Source organism: Thalassophryne amazonica, chromosome 4, assembly GCF_902500255.1.
Source record: "Thalassophryne amazonica chromosome 4, fThaAma1.1, whole genome shotgun sequence".
Classification (NCBI taxonomy): Eukaryota; Metazoa; Chordata; class Actinopteri; order Batrachoidiformes; family Batrachoididae; genus Thalassophryne; species Thalassophryne amazonica.
Window position 1 is genome coordinate 86,353,207 of NC_047106.1, and position 17,520 is coordinate 86,370,726.

Genomic DNA, 17,520 nt, shown 5'->3' on the forward strand with positions numbered 1-17,520 from the left:
ACTGAACGCATGAACTCACATTTGAACCTGAACTTGAATTGAAAGTGTAATACTTTTCTTTTCCATGTTGGATTTATAATTTTGAATGTGATTTGAGAGGACTGTGTTCGCTTTGATTTGATTGTGAAACTGTAGGTATTGCACACAAAATAAAGAAGAAGAGCCAACCCAGGAAACAAAATAGGGATTCTAACATAGGTGCAACCTAGGAAAAAAAGACTGGTCTACTACTACTAAAGGATACAAAGAGGGTGAAAAATACTCCCATTTATTATACTTTCTTCAATAATAAGAGCGCTCAGAATATAGTTTTTGTTTTTGTTTTGTGCTTTTTGTTGTTCACTGTATGGTATTTTTCATGTGTTTTTATATTCAGTAAACTGTTAGCCTTTTGAATTTAAAGTAACGGTCTCTGGTGTAATCATTCTGCTCCCCACTCCTTAGAACCTAGAACTGGTCCAGTAGCGCAGCAAATGGTGTGATACCGGTGTTACAGTTACATTACTTATTAGTTGCAAGTTTTTGGCAGCTTCTAATAAAGTAATTGCATAAAGCTGCTAATGAAGTAACTGCATAAAGTAACTAAAAAAGTTACTAAAAAAGTAACTTTTCAAAGTTACTTTGAGAACACTGCCAAAATGTCACTTAAACATGACCTGGGGAACTACAAACACAGAGTCTCGGAACATACAGAGGACTTCTTAAGGAGCAAACGGAAACAGAGTTGACAGAGGGAGACATTAACAATGAACTGGTAGTAACTGACAAACAAGGAAGTGCTTAAATAACAGGTGAAATTAACAACAGGTGAGAGGCAAACGAGGGGCGGAACTTAAGACTCACGCGGGAGAAACAGAGTGCAGGGAGATGAAATAACTGAACAGACATAAACTAGTGTAAGAATAATCATGATAATACAATGAATAACAGGTGAAAAGGAAATAAAATACAATAACCAGCCTGGGAGATGGAAGCTAAAAGAAATCAGAGACTGTAAGGTGGTGGCAGGAGAGAGTGTTGTTAGACAGCATAGGATGGTTGTTTGTAGGATGACTTTAGAGGTAAAGAAGAAGAAGAGAGTGAGAGCTCAACAAAGGATCAGATGGTGGAAGCTGAAGGAGGAAGACTGTTGTGTGAAGTTTAGTGAGCAGGTGAGAGAAGCACTGGTTGGAGGGGAAGCAATTTTGGACAGCTGGAAAAGTACTGCAGATGTGGTGAGGGAGACAACTAGGACAATACTGGGTATGACATCTGGACAGTGGAAGGAAGACAAGGAGACTTGGTGGTGGAATGAAGAGGTCCAGAAAACAGGTTGGCGAAAAAGTTTTGGGATAGTCGGAGAGATGAAGAAAGTAGACAGGAGTAAAAGGAGATGTGGTGTAAGGCGAAACGAGAAGTGGCAAAAGTAAAGGAAAAGGCATGTGTAGCAGGTTAGGGTGGTAAAAGATGCACATGGTAATGTGCTGACAAGTGAGGAGTGTGTGCTGAGAAGGTGGAGGGAATATTTTGAAGAGCTGATGAATAAAGAAAATGAGCGAGAGAAAAGGCTGGATGATGTGGTGAGAGTAAATCAGAAAGTACAAGAGATTAGTAAGGAAGACGTGAGGGCTGCTATGAAGAGGATGAAGAGTGGAAAGGCAGTTGGTCCAGATGACATTCCAGTGGAGGCATGGAAATGAGAGGATGCCTGAGGAGTGGAGACAAAGTGTGCTGGTTCCTATTTTCAAGAACAAGGGTGATGTGCAGAGCTGCAGAAACTGCAGAGGCATAAAGTTGATCAGACACAGCATGAAGTTATGGGAAAGAGTAGTAGAAGCTAGGTTTAGAAAACAGGTGAAGATCTGTGAGCAGCAATATGGTTTCATGCTGAGAAAGAGCACTACAGATGCAATGTTTGCTCTGAGAATACTGCTGGAGAAGTACAGAGAAGGCCAGAAAGAGTTACATTGTGTGTTTGTGGACTTAGAAAAAGCTTATGATAGGGTGCCAAGAGAAGAGCTGTGGTATTGTATGAGGAAGTCTGGATTGGCAGAGAAGTATGTTAGGGTAGTGCCTGACAAGTACAAGAATAGTGTGACAGCGGTGAGATGCGCAGTCGGAATGACAGACTCATTCAAGGTGGAGGTGGGATTACACCAAGGATCAGTTCTGAGTCCTTTCTTGTTTGCAGTGGTGATGGACAGGTTGATGGATGAGATCAGACAGGAGTCCTCATGGACTATGATGTTTGCAGATGACAATGTGATCTGTAGTGAGAGTAGAGAACAAGTTGAGTCTCGTCTGGAGAGGTGGAGATATGCTTTGGAGAGAAGGGGAATGAAAGTCAGTAGAAGCAAGACTGAGTACATGTGTGTGAATGAGAGGGAGCCCAGTGGAATAGTGCAGTTACAAGGAGTAGAAGTGGTGAAAGTAGATGAATTTAAATATTTGGGGTCAACTGTTCAAAGTAATGGAGAGTGTGGTAAAGAGGTGAAGAAGAGAGTGCAGGCAGGGTGGAGTGGGTGGAGAAAGGTGGCAGGAGGGATTTGTGACAGAAGAATATCAGAAAGAGTGAAGGGAAAGTTTACAAGACAGTAGTGAGACCAGCTATGTTGTACGGTTTAGAGACGGTGGCACTAACAAAAAGACAGGAGGCGGAGCTGGAGGTAGCAGAGCAGAAGATGTTGAGATTCTCTTTGGGAGTGACAAGAATGGACAAGATTAGGAATGAACATATCAGAGAGACAGCTCAGGTGGGACGGTTTGGAGACAAAGTCAGAGAGATTGAGATGGTTTGGACATGTGCAGAGGAGGGACCCAGGGTATATAGGGAGAAGGATGCTGAGGATGGAGCCACCAGGCAGGAGGAGAAGAGGGAGGTCAAAAAGGAGGCTTATGGATGTGCTGAGGGAGGACTTGCAGGTGCTTGGTGTGACAGAGGAAGATACAGAGGACAGGGTGAGATGGAAACGATTGATCTGCTGTGGCGACCCCTAACTGGAACAGCTGAAAGACAAAGAAGAAGAACCAACCATAACAGAAGAAGAGGAGAAATCATAAAACCACCAACCAGCATAGAACTCAGGAGCTAATAAAGTGCAAGAGTGAAGGCACTAACCTAATAATGTGAGGAGGTGATCAGTGCACAATGACTATAAGGGCTAATAACGACCACAACCACAATCCAGAATTAAAGCAGAACATCAATGTGTAACTCAAACATGTGAAGGAGTGCAACAGACAAACACAACAAGACTGACAGGTGAGGATGCAGGGGTGGAACACGGGAGACCCAGACATGACCAAACGGACCTATACAGAGAATATCACTAAATAAACACACCCACAAAATAAGGATAATAATACTTAAAGACATCAACAACTGAATACCTACAGAACATAAGACATCCTGGAGGTAGCAAAAAACAGCAACTAATAGCAAAATGATAAAATACAACAAGGTGATAAAACCGGATAACAATCAGAACTAAACCTAACAAAGGATGTGGAACAGAGACTAAACTGTGTGCACAGGAAGCAGGTGGATTTAACAGAAAACTGTTGTGTGGGCCGCTGAAGAGGAGGTACTGCTGGCCCACCACCACCAGATGGCGCCCTGCTTGGAGTGCGGGCTCCAAGCACGAGAGGGCGTCGGAGCCGCTGGAAGTGACAGCTGTCACTTATCAGCACCAGCTGTCACTCATCACCATCACTATAAAGGCCGGACTGTAACTCCACCTCCTCGCCGAGAAATCAGCTACCACTCAGGTAACCTTCTCTGCGGTGATTTTCAGTGATTAAACATTGTTCTGTGTGCAGCCGTTTTCTTGTGGCTACAGTCTGAAGCTGGATTGGCAGATAGTGTGAGCGCGACGTCTTCGCCTCTCACTCCTTCCAGGGAAGTGACTGACAGGAGCTGCACGGGTGAATCTGTTTCTGGAGGTGGAGGTTCTCCCTCCCGGAGGAACTGAGTATGGAGAGATTACTGGGTGTGTATCCACGCACCCACCATTAACTGTTTCTGTTTCTGCCAGCAGTACCAGGTCTGACAGCTGGAGACGGTGGCCACCTGGGACCCAGGACTTGGCGGCTCCGGTGTTCTTCAGATCCGTTGGCGGTGGAAGCTGTGTGGGATCTGGCTCTTCTCTGGACAGATGTCTTCTATCCTCGAGCCTGCCCACACGTCACCTTGTGTATGATTGACTGTACTCCTCAACTGCAATTGTCTGTATTCCGTTGTGCAATTCACAACATTAAATTGTTACTTTTTGGCTTAATCCATTGTCCGTTCATTACCGCCCCCTGTTGTGGGTCCGTGTCACTACACTTTCACAACAAAAACAACACAGCAGGTGATCAACATATGCCGGACATCACAGACACAACTGAACAGATGAGAATCCACGATTAATCCAAGAACTAAACTCCAAAAGGGCCACTGGGCAAAACCACAACAGTGGCCCTGCAATAGACTGGCATCCTGTCCAAGGTTTACCCTACCTCATGTCCTATGACTGCTGGGATAGGCTCCAGCCCATCGTGACTGTTAATTGAATTAAGTGGATATGGCTAGACCACCTCTCCCTCAGTAATACAACCCCAATTCTAATGAAGTTGGGATGTTGTGTGAAATGTAAATAAAAACAGAATACAATGATTTGCAAATCCTCTTCAACCTATATTCAACTGAATACACCACAAAGACAAGATATTTAATGTTCAAACTGATAAACTTTTTTGTTTTTGTGCAAATATTTGCTCATTTTAAAATGGATACCTGCAACAAATTTAAAAAAAGCTGGGACAGTGGTATGTTTACAACCCCTGGCAAAAATGATGGAATCACCGGCCTCGGAGGATGTTCATTCAGTTGTTTAATTTTGTAGAAAAAAAGCAGATCACAGACATGACACAAAACTAAAGTGATTTCAAATGGCAACTTTCTGGCTTTAAGAAACACTATAAGAAATCAGGAAAAAAAATTGTGGCAGTCAGTAACGGTTACTTTTTTAGACGTTGGGACAGTGGCAAGAAAAGACTGGGAAAGTTGATCAATGCTCAAAGAACACCTGTTTGGAACATTCCACAGGTGAACAGGTTAATTGGAAACAGGTGAGTGTCATAATTGGGTATAAAAGGAGCATCCCCAAAAGGCTCAGCCATTCACAAGCAAAGATGGGGCGAGGATCACCACTTTGTGAACAACTGCGTGAAAAAATAGTCCAACAGTTTAAGAAAAATGTTTCTCAACATTCAGTTGCAAGGAATTTAGGGATTCCATCATCTACAGTCCATAATATAACCAGAAAATTCAGAGAATCTGGAGAACTTTCTACACGTAAGTGGCAAGGCCGAAAACCAACATTAAATGCCCGTGAACTTCGATCCCTCAGGCGGCACTGCATTAAAAACTGACAACATTGTGTAAAGGATCTTACCGCGTGGATTCAGGAACACATCAGAAAACCATTGTCAGTTAACACAGTTGGTCGCTACATCTACAAGTGCAAGTTAAAACTCTATGATGCAAAGCAAAAGCCAAACATCAACAACATCGAGAAATGCTGCCTCCTTCTCTGAGCCCGAGCTCATTTGAAATGGACAGACACAAAGTGGAAAAGTGTGCTGTGGTCTGAGTCCATATTGCAAATTGTTTTTGAAAATCATGGACGTCGTGTCCTCCGGCCAAAAGAGGAAAAAGTCCATCCAGATTGTTACCAGAGCAAAATTCAAAAGCCAGCATCTGTGATGGTATGGGGGTGTGTTAGTGCCCATGGCATGGGCAACATACACATCTGTGATGGCACCATCAATGCTGAAAGGTACATCCAGGTTTTGGAGCAAGACATGCTGGCATCCAAGCAACGTCTTTTTTAGGGATGTCCCTCATTATTTCAGCAAGACAATGCCAAGCCACATTCTGCATGTGTTACAACAGTTTAGCTTCATAGTAAAAGAGTGTGGGTACTAGACTCGCCTACCTGCAGTCCAGACCTGTCACCCATTGAAAATGTGTGGCACATTATGAAGTGCAAAATACGACAATGGAGACCCCGGACTGTTAGACAACTGAAGTCATACATCAAGCAAGAATGGGAAAGAATTCCACCTACAAAGCTTCAACAATTAGTGTCCTCAGTTCCCAAACGCTTATTGAGTGTTGATAGAAGGAAAGGTGATGTGTGTAACACTGTTGTGTGTTGGGGGTTTGGCTGGATGTTTTTGTGTTGTTTTCTTTTCTTTGCTCTCCAGGTGGTATGCAAACTGGTTTTTGTCTGTGGAGAAGGTGCTGGCAGAAGAGTCCTTCACCCTCATCAGCATTATTAGCTGCACCTGTGGAGGATGTTCACGTGCAGGCCTACTGACTCGCAGCACCTGTGGATGATGCTCACGTGCAAACTTAGACTTTCAGCTGAAGCAGATAATGAGATGGCGTTCTGCATTTAAGCCATGAGTGGTTCAAGCAGAATTGCCGGGAACTCGACCTTGTGATGTTCGTTTGTGAGACGCTGAGGACCGCGCCAGGGTTTGACACATCGTGCCTGTGAAGGAGGACGGGTGAGGGACACATGCTGTCAGCACACATCAGAGGTGATTATTGTCTGAATGATCGTTAATAGTAATTTGGCATTCTGTTACACAGTATACTTGAACATTGATGAGAATTGTGCAGTTTGCTTCTCACTGCCGTGGCGTATGGACTGATGATCCTCCACCTGTTGTGAGAAGCTGCTCATTTACATAAAGCTTAAATTCAGACCTGAATGTGTTGCTGATAGTGTGTGCCTCTGAAGGATATTTGCTGTAGCTCTGTTGACTTACCTCACCTTTTTCCATCCTTCACAGAGTCAGTTTGTCGTGTCCACCTGGGGGGTGTTTGGCGGTGAATCTGAATCCAGAAGCGCCGAGGCTTCGATCCTTTTGGGCGCTGGAGAGCGCGCCGTCCTTCACTCCACCAGACAAACGAAATATTTATGTTGTACACTAATTATTGCACTGGAGGGGAAATAAAACCGTTTTGTTTGTGGAACCGCTTTCTGGTTATTTAGCGCTGGGTTCGGTCAGACGTTGGTCCACTCCTCAACCTGCGTCTGCACATAACAAACACAATGGAAAAACATACCACTGTTCCAACTTTTTTGAAACGTGTTGCAGGCATCCATTTCAAAATGAGCAAATATTTGTGTAGCCCAAGTGTTCAAATGAAATCTGTGATATTAAAATCCTTGTTTTAATATAGATCATTTAATTTTAAAATAAGCAATTCATTTAAAAAAAAGGCTAAAATCCTTAAAACAGTTCATTTTTATTGTGAAATAGATAAATAAATAATTGAGGTTGATTTACGTGAATTAAGTGGCTTAAAAGTGTTCAAAGTGAAGAAAATAAGAGGAAAAAGAAAACAGTTACAACCAGTGCTGCATTTTACAAGCTGCTGTGAAGGGCTCAGAGCAGATTTCCTAACTAGCCAATCAGTGAACCCCGTGAGCCCCAGGTGATCAGCTGCGTAGTTCTACTTCCTTTTTTACGGGCATTTTTCACGCTAGCTGCCTCGTGTGCTGTGCGATTGATGCAGAGTTTAAATGTGTTGCCATCCACTGGGTAAGATGCGAAAATAAACTTGTGAACAAAGTTCTATTTATTTTGTTGCTGACCGTTATATTGTTACACTTGAGCTCTCTAGAGCATTGGAAAGACCAGATGATATTTTCCGAACTGGCGAGTTGAAACACTCATTCATAGATTCCCAGCGGTGAGTTAAGACACTGTTCAACTTGCTCGTGGTCTGCTCATCCGGTGGTACATGTAAATTAAAACGCCTATTCTGATTGTGTTTATAAAGAGGATGTTTTTTCTAAACTGTTTACTACATGTGTTGGAAAAAATATTTATGAGGTTATTCCATGTGCACTTAATGTTTGTGGTAATTAAGGAGGTCAGTATTTAGTGCATTCTCTCACTGTTACCGGTGCAAGGAGGGATAGCTAAGAACGCTAAGCTTTAATGCCTCTAAATTACTATGAATGTGATTTTCCATCAAATTAAAGGGGTACTTCACAATATTTTTCATTCCTGTAAATTATTTTTTGTTAGTTAAATGTAACTATAGTAGTTGATTTAGTTCCTGAAATTGTTATTAATATAACCAGTCTTTTGAATACTTGAACATAAGAAGCACTTTGAATGTATTTATAGTCTCACAGCTGTAAATGAACACTTGAACTAAAGAGAGATTTTGTTGTAGGAGAGAGCATATCTCACCCATATTGGCCTCTCTTCATTGGCTTCCTGTTAATTCTAGAATAGAATTTAAAATTCTTCTTCTTACTTATAAGGTTTTGAATAATCAGGTCCCATCTTATCTTAGGGACCTCGTAGTACCATATCACCCCAATAGAGCGCTTCGCTCTCAGACTGCAGGCTTACTTGTAGTTCCTAGGGTTTGTAAGAGTAGAATGGGAGGCAGAGCCTTCAGCTTTCAGGCTCCTCTCCTGTGGAACCAGCTCCCAATTCAGATCAGGGAGACAGACACCCTCTCTACTTTTAAGATTAGGCTTAAAACTTTCCTTTTTGCTAAAGCTTATAGTTAGGGCTGGATCAGGTGACCCTGAACCATCCCTTAGTTATGCTGCTATAGACGTAGACTGCTGGGGGGTTCCCATGATGCACTGTTTCTTTCTCTTTTTGCTCTGTATGCACCACTCTGCATTTAATCATTAGTGATTGATCTCTGCTCCCCTCCACAGCATGTCTTTTTCCTTTTTCCTGGTTCTCTCCCTCAGCCCCAACCAGTCCCAGCAGAAGACTGCCCCTCCCTGAGCCTGGTTCTGCTGGAGGTTTCTTCTTATTAAAAGGGAGTTTTTCCTTCCAACTGTAGCCAAGTGCTTGCTCACAGGGGGTCGTTTTGACCGTTGGGGTTTTACATAATTATTGTATGGCCTTGCCTTACAATATAAAGCGCCTTGGGGCAACTGTTTGTTGTGATTTGGTGCTATATAAAAAAAAAATTGATTGATTGATTGATTGATTGTACAACTAAACTTTGAGAACATGATTTTAACTAATTAATGCAAAGGAGTGTTATTGATTGTTTAGAATTCATGAAAAGTTAGGAAGCAAATATGATTTACACAGACAGGGTGTGAATTTAATGAGCTTTTCGGATCTCATCTGACCTGCTTATAGGTCAGGTTTTTTGGTGACATTCTTAAGAGGTCGTAGCCATGATCCACCTTGTGCCTCCTCTGTTATTGGTCCAGCTATTAATGTTAATGATTACTTACCTGCGCTCTGATTATTACATGGTAATTAGGGTTACATTTGCACAAAAACGATAAAGTTTATCCGTTTGAACATTAAATATCTTGCCTTTGTGGTGTATTCAATTGAATATTGGTTGAAGAGGATTTGCAAATCATTGTATTCTGTTTATATTTACATTTTACACAATGTCCCAACGTCATTAGAATTGGGGTTGTATTTGCAAACTGTTTTTCTTCTTTACTTTTGATACTCTGTGTGCTTCTTACCCTGTGTGTTGCTATTCAATGCTGCTGGAACCTCAGTTTCCCTGAGGGAGTCTTCCCAAGGGATCAGTAAAGTTCTATCTAGTTGGGGAGGTGATGGTCTAGTGGTTAAGGTGTTGGGCTTGAGTCTAGAAGATCATGGGTTCAAATCCCCACGTGACTGGAAAATCACTAAGGGCCCTTGGGCTAGGCCTTTAATCCCCTATTGCTCCCGGTGTGTCGTGAGCGCGTTGTATGGCAGCACCCTGACATCGGGGTGAATGTGAGGCATAATTGTAAAGCGCTTTGAGCATCTGATGCAGATGGAAAAGCGCTATATAAATGCAGTCCATTTACCATTTACCATTTCTAGGAAAAGCGCTATATAAATGCAGTCCATTTACCATTTACCATTTCTATCTAATCTCATCTATCTCTATGGTCCATAAACTTGGAATAACTGTCGATTGTCTATCAGACATCTGCCGTCAGAGCTTCAACAAGTAGGAGGTCGGATGTGCCTGGAGGAAACTAGACTATGATGACTTAAAGATGTGCCTCAAATGAATATTAAAGTGGACAGGAAACAAATGCTGCTTTGAGCAGTTTAAGATGCATGTCGGAGTTGTAAAAATGATCGGAAGCCCTGAAAATGTCCCTAACATTTAAGTTCTTTCATGTCGTGAGACACGGGTCAGTTAGTGTTGCAACAAAAAACGCTACAGCGGAGTCACACTGCAGGGATGACCCTCGGGTAACCACAACTCAGCAGGGGTCAAAGGTAAGTTCCCTTTCATGTACATTCGTACACGCACTTAGCATAAACAGATGAGTGAAACAGTAAAAGCTTTCTGTCCTTTCATCTTTAATGAAAAGCATATTTAGCTCTCCCCTCCTCCTCGGCTCCACCAGCACCCACGCTCTCATTCAAATCCTCACGCCTTTATAGAAACATACAGCGGGGCGCCGCAGGGCTCAGCTCGGGGAAATGCTTATTACCAACATCAAAGGAGGAGATGGGCGCCGACGTGATCCTTTGAGGTGATTTGAGAATCGCACCCAACAAACAAAAAGCTTAGCCATCTCTGCACGCCTCTGATATCGTCAACTGGGATGGAAAATCAATTACCGAGTGATTCAGGAATGAGAGAGGGGAGAAAAGAGAAGCTTGGAAGAAAATGGCTCATCATTTTTGGCCAGAAAGTGTTTCCGGGATCAAACACCCACACAGTGCGCCTGAAGCCAGGCGCTACACTGGAGGATGCTGCTGCCATGATGTGCCACCAGACAAAATGCTTTGTGACTGGGTATTTCTACAATAATGTGTCAATTTCAAAGTCACGCTGCATTTTTCAACGCTGAGATGCAATTTCCATTTTTCTTATAGATGAATTTTGCTTGTGCTGCTGCTCTGAAAAATTACTGAGAGTTTAGCTTGAGGCATCATAGCTTTATGTGTCTGTCTGTCGCAGGCCTCCAGCAAGGGAGAAGCAGAGCAACATCGCCACCTAGTGGGACTTATGTAACTAACATGGATGAAGGTTCTCCGTCACTGAGAGACAGTTATCCAAATGACTGATGACTCCTGAAAGCATCTTCACATCCAACAATTGCACCATTTGCTGTAGCGTAAACATCAAGATTAACAGGGAGATCTGCACAAATCTGAACAGTTGTTATTATGAAACATACTTTAGCATTATTCCTGCTTAATCTTTCTCCTTTTTTCTCATTTTAATACACCAACCTTTAAATGACAAAAAAATAAATTATGAAAATTCTGTATCACTCAAGACAATTTTTATAATAATAAAATTCATTTATAATGCACCTTAACAAAAAATTAAAGTGCTACAGGAAAAACTAAAAAAATAAAACCAGGGATAAACAAGATAATAAAAACAGAAAACATTAAGATAAAAACAACAAAAAAATAAATTACGAAAATTCTGTATCACTCAAGACAATTTTTATAATAATAAAATTCATTTATAATGCACCTTAACAAAAAATTAAAGTGCTACAGGAAAAACTAAAAAAATAAAACCAGGGATAAACAAGATAATAAAAACAGAAAACATTAAGATAAAAACAGTCAGTAGTATGGAACAAAACCAAAATAAAATAATAAAATGGAATAAAAACATTAAGATGCAACAGATTCAAATTATTGAGATCTGTAATAGGCCTGTCTAAATAGGTATGTCTTGAGGCTTTTTTCAAAAGATTCAACAGTTTGTGGAGCCCTCAGATGGTCAGGGAGGGAGTTCCAAATATGAGGGGCAGCTGAACAGAAGGCCCTGTCTCCCATGGTGTGATGCTTGGTGTGAGGGGAACGGAGAAGATTAGTGTTGTATGCACGGCGGGAACGGGAGGATGTGTGGGGAGTCAGGACATCTTTGAGGTATGTGGGGGCATTGCCATGGATGCATTGGTGGGTGATGAGAGCAGTGTTAACCCTCTGGGGCCGATGGCGTCGTATACGACAGCTAAGACCTAGCTTTACTAAATTATAAATAACTTTTTAATGATATGAGATAGAAACTTTTTTTTTGCTGAAAAGTTAACTCCACGGACGTTCAAGCCAGTCATCGGCCATCTTTGTACCCCTCATAGAAGCTGTGTGATGACGTGCACAATGTGAGTGTCCAATCGGAATTGGTTCACCATCACATGGTTTCCAAAATTCAATCGTATGGGCAGATTTACCTCACATGAAAAGCCAAAGATCATTTTCAGGGGTGACGTGTTACTAGTTGGCCTGTTTGAATAGCCCCCTGGGTGCTCCAATGAGTACATACTATTAGTACATACTCAGTGTGCCCTGCGCCATTACGCACAGTGATCAGTGAAAGCAGGAGCAGACGGAGAGCCTCTGATGACAATCTCACGTGCTCAAACAGTGTGTAACTATCAGGATTGCTCCACTAGTTTCCATGTGAATGTTACTGGATAACTCTGTTGCTTTCTCTGCGTAAAGCACTGTTTACCATATCAATGGACAACAAAATGCATAGACCATTTTGTATATATTGTTCAAAATGTGCATTTGTGTTTATTGTTTGAACCTTCTTGTTGTACAGTCTTTCACGCAAGACCTAAAATTACCTTTATAATGTCTCAAAACAGTTGTTTATTATAGTCTGCTGTGTGTTTGGAATAAATGTGTGTGGAAAATTATTTTTCGCTTTATTTTTTCCTTGCCTATTTTTGATTGTAAACCTTTATTACACTTATAAAACACAACAAAAGCATATATATTCTGAAAGCACAGGTTGTCCTGAAAAAAAGAGACATAAAACTTGATTGTGGGATGCAGGGAGAGCTGTTAACAGCAATAATAAAACATTTATGCCAGGCGAGTGAGCTGTCCAAAAAATGCCCTCGGTGTGTTCCAGCAAAAACAATATTTCCCACAAAGTATTCAAGCTTTCACTTTGCATTAAAACAATCAGACGTAGTGCCTTGGTTCACCACACTCAGGCCACCCATACATCCACACATACGAGTTCTATTAGAAAAGTATCCGACCTTATTTAAAAAAAAAAAACATATGGATTTGAATCACGTGTGCTTGCGTGAGCCAACCTTGAACCTTCATGCGCATGCGTGATTTTTTTCACACCTGTCGGTTGCGTCATTCGCCTGTGAGCAGGCTTTGAGTGAGGAGTGGTCCACCCCCTCGGCGGATTTTCATGACAAGCTGGGACATGTCCACCTCTCCACAATTTCTCTGATACTCACTGGACTGGTAAGCACTGAAAGGCATGTCCCAGCTAGTCCTTCTGGCACTCCGAAACGGAGGTGTTCTTTGTCTCGCTTGCCGTTGTGACGCGCGAAGCGTCCGCTCCTTTCCATGACAAAAACTCCTCGTAACAGTGGAATGTGCCGTTCATTTCCAAACTGGACGCTGTGTTTTATCCGGGACGTCGTCTGGATTCGCACAGGAAATGTGAAAAGACGTGGACATCAGCACTTTTTCGGCCAATTGAGACAGACGTGCGGAGGAATTCCGCACCCGCACCGCCGCGACGCGCAAAGCCACGCCGTGATGAAGCGTCACAGAACATGTTCTGGCATGTCCAGGCACATCCACAATTTCTTGGATAATCACTCGACTGAAAAACCACCGACAGCTGTCTGAACGCCATCTCAAAGCCGTCCTGTGAGACCAAAACGGAGGTGGTTTTGTGTCGGTCCAGCAGCGAATCCATCATGACGCGCGAAGCGTCCGCTCAGCTTTCCACGACAAAATCTCTTGTTAAAAGTGAAATCTGCAGGAAAATGGGTGATGTCCAGCTTTTGTGATAACCAGAGAAAGTGCACACGATGGTCACGGATCCACAGAGCGATCCGTTTAGAAATGAAATGGTCGTTCAGCCTGTCAATGGCAGCTGGAGCACGGCGCGCCCCACAGCTGCTGTGGGCCGTCCTTAAAGCGACAGTAACATCCCTTAATGTCTTTGAAGCCCATAAAATTTTCACCAAAAACCACCTCGTATACGAGGTCTATTAGAAAAGTATTGGACCTTTTTATTTTTTTCAAAAATCATATGGATTTGAATCACGTGTGATTGCATCAGCCAAGCTTGAACCTTCGTGCGCATGCGTGAGTTTTTTCACGCCTGTCGGTTGCGTCATTCGCCTGTGAGCAGGCTTTGTGTGAGCACTGGTCCACCCCTCTCGTCTGATTTTTATTGCGAATAAATGTCTGAATGATTTGGAGCTTTGCTGCATCAATTTTTTTCCAGAAACTGTGAGAGACCTCCAGGTGGACACCGTTCGGAAAATTAATATGGCTTTCAGGGACGATTTTATGGGGATTATACAGATTAAGGAGTGTTACTGCCGCTTTAAGGACGGCCCACAACTGCTGAGAGCGCGGCATGCTCCCAGCACCAATCGACATGCTCAGACCCCGCTGAAACAACCAGATCATTTCCAACGTGAAGGCTTTGTTGATCCGGGACCTCGTCTGACTTTCACAGAAAGGCAGAAGTCGTGGACATCAGCACTTTTTCGGCACATTCCACTGTTACAGGAGATTTTTTCATGGAAAGAAAAGCGGAGGGACGTGCCACGGAGCCGTTCATTACGCGCAGTGGTGGGCACAGTTCCAATAATCCGATAACAGATAATTATCGAAGATAACGTTTTCATCATCGGATTATCTTTTCAGATACATTTTAAAACCATTATCGGACCAATTATCTTCCGATACATTAAGTTCCGATAACGTTCAGTCCGATAACATTTTTTTTGGTGGTGAAGTGAGTAAGGTTTAACAGTCAAAAAGGTTTGTAAACAGCTAAAATCGTTCCTGGCTCCTCCAGGCTGTGTGCAACAGTCAGGCCGCTGTCGGAGCTCAGAAGGGGGAGGGTACGCTCACTGTGCCTTCACTGCATGTGGGTCTTTTCAGTTCTTCAGCAACAAGGTTATTGCCTCCTTTCTGCTTAAAACTGTGCTCCAGTCATCATCTATCTCAGCGACAGTTATCTGAAGCTTTTGTACAACAATCACTTCCCCATAAATTCATAATAACAGACGTGAGCATTCTCAGAGTCTGAGAGTTATAAATTTTACCATTCACATTGAAATAAACTGTGACTCCTGCAATTTACTGTTTTTTTATAGAAATGGTCTTTAAGTTACATATATATATATATTATATTGATAGATTAAAAACAAAATTACAAAATAAAAACTTCACTGCGCTCTGCGCATGCTCTGACTGGCTGTTGCTGGCTGATGACGTCGACAGCCTCGTGTTTAGTAGTTAGTCTTTATGCGTTTCGAACATGACTAGCAGCGAGTGAGCGAGCCAGCATTATTATTTTTTTTCTGAGCTTACGGTGGTTTTTGGGGGGGGAAATGAGTGAGGAAAACATTGTTTGTGTTCCACGGCCTGAGGATGACGTCCAAGAGGAGCCTGGATTGAGTGGGGAGGTGTCTGGAGCAGCTCAGGCTGAGGCCCAGGCCTGCCATGAGGTCCAGAACCCATGGCCTCACCTGGAGGATTTCTTTGTTTTCCAATCGGTGGACAAGAAGAATGCTAGCATCCTTTTTTCCAGTGTGTCCTGTGTCACCCAAAGGAGACAACAATTAAAGGGCACACAACCAGCCTTTGTAATTTAAAGTCCCATGTGAAGAGGAACCACCCAGGCCATGCAATCCAATTTGAAGAAAGGATCAAGGCCAGTTCTTCACGTGGGAAACACAGGCGTTCGTCAGCTAGCAGCTGCAGCAGCAGCCAGTCTTCATTTGGTGGGCAGCCACCCGCAAAAAAAAAGTCAGCTGTCCCAGCCTACTATTCGGGGGGCCTTTGCACAGTCGGCTGCTGGCACTGGCGTCTGTGGTGGACTCGAAAATCGTGGACCTCTTCGTATGCAACATGCTGCCGCTGCATGTTGTGGAGTCCCCCACATTCATCAGTTTGGTCAAGACCTTGAACCCCAGCAAAACGTCGATGTCCCGCCGCACCCTGGGGAGGAAGATCTTGACCAGCCACAAACAGCTGGAGGAGTATCTTATAAGGTATTTTTTGCAAAACAAAGTGTATTGTATTTTGAAATTCAAGTAGAAGCTTGCTTAACAGTACATGATGATGAAATTTAAATTGTAAAAGATACTAAATTTCTTGGGAGTTATTGATGTTAAATTAATTTTGAAAACACACAAATTATGTTAAATCTAAAATGTGAAAGTCCATTGCAATTGTGTACAAAGTGAGATGTGCACTACTTGTTGTTAAGATGAGACATTTAAGTTTATTAATATCTTCAAATGTTTGTGTTTTGCTTGTTCTGTTCTCTTTTTGCTTCTGTTGTGAGGGGTAAAATGCAAAATGGGGACTGAAAAGTGAAAATCACAAAATGGGATAAAATGTAACGAAACTGAGCAGACTGAGTCCAAATAAGCACTTTTATTCAATTGTTTGGTCTTTGTTTTGCGCCCACTATAAATTGGGCCAGATACTGGTCAGTCAGTCTCTCTCTCTCTCTCTCTCTCTCTCTCCTAGCCTGTGATTGGTTGGTGGTTGAGACGCTGATGTCAGCGTTAGTGGGCCTCACTTTGGGCAAGTTTGGGCAAGTATGTGGCCCAATTCTGGGGCGGTTGTCAGTCTAATGTATTCGAGGCAGCAGCGCCATCTGGTGTTCAAGAGATAAAACTTCAGCCACTGGGTCAGTGCTCCATTTCGTGATCAGCCCCCGTTTTGCTCCATTGGGCTCCATTATTTTAGTATAGCTGGTAAAATTTACTGAGGTAAAATGGGTAGTATAAGTGTGTATAAGCTTTTGCTGCCCATTCGGTTAATTAGGTCAACTGAGAAATCAGTTTTGTGTATTAATTTATTATATATTTTTTAATATTATCATGTTTTCCTAATCTTCCTTTTTATCCAGATTTTCCGCATTTAGAAATGCAATTTCATTACACTTAGGTTGATTTGCACACTTGATTTGCATAGTAAAGGTACTACAATAATAATCCCAAAATAATTTTGTATGATTGTTTTATTATTGCTATTCACCTTATTGACGTTTCAAATCCTGCAAAACCTCGGAGAGGTCACCACACTGTGAGATCTCAGTAACACTGAGAACTGCATTGAGATGCTCTGATCACGCTGCACCTTAACCGCTGCATACGGACAACACCATTAACATCGCAATATAAAACTATTTTTATATTGTGTCTAAAACTCTCGTGAATATATTCTTTGTGTTTATAGATGTTGTTATTGTTTGTTTTATGTAAACGTGAGAATCACAGTCTGTCTCTCCGTTATTTTCAATGGGAGCTGCTGTGAGCTACAATCGCTTCCTGATCATGTCGTTCTGGGGGAAAGTGAAGTTTGCTCTTTGTCTTGATTATTGTTCTTTACAGCACTGTTTGTCCTCTTTGTTCCAGACTAATATATATAATATGTCTGAAATTCGGTTTGCGTTTATTAAATTCCGCACAGATTAAACGTAACAGACACGGATTATTTGTTATAATTGTTTTAGCACGTTTTCAGGGTATCATGCAGCAG

At 42.3% G+C, this 17,520-nt stretch overlaps 1 long non-coding RNA gene across 1 annotated transcript; it reads right to left on the reverse strand.

The window, feature by feature from the left end:
- Positions 1-766: 766 nt before the first annotated feature.
- Positions 767-17,069, reverse strand: LOC117508441. The gene is made up of 3 exons (XR_004560091.1): positions 17,059-17,069; positions 3,012-3,537; positions 767-960 (listed from the first exon to the last, which is right to left on the reverse strand). It is a non-coding gene; the product is annotated as an uncharacterized LOC117508441 (long non-coding RNA).
- Positions 17,070-17,520: the final 451 nt, after the last annotated feature.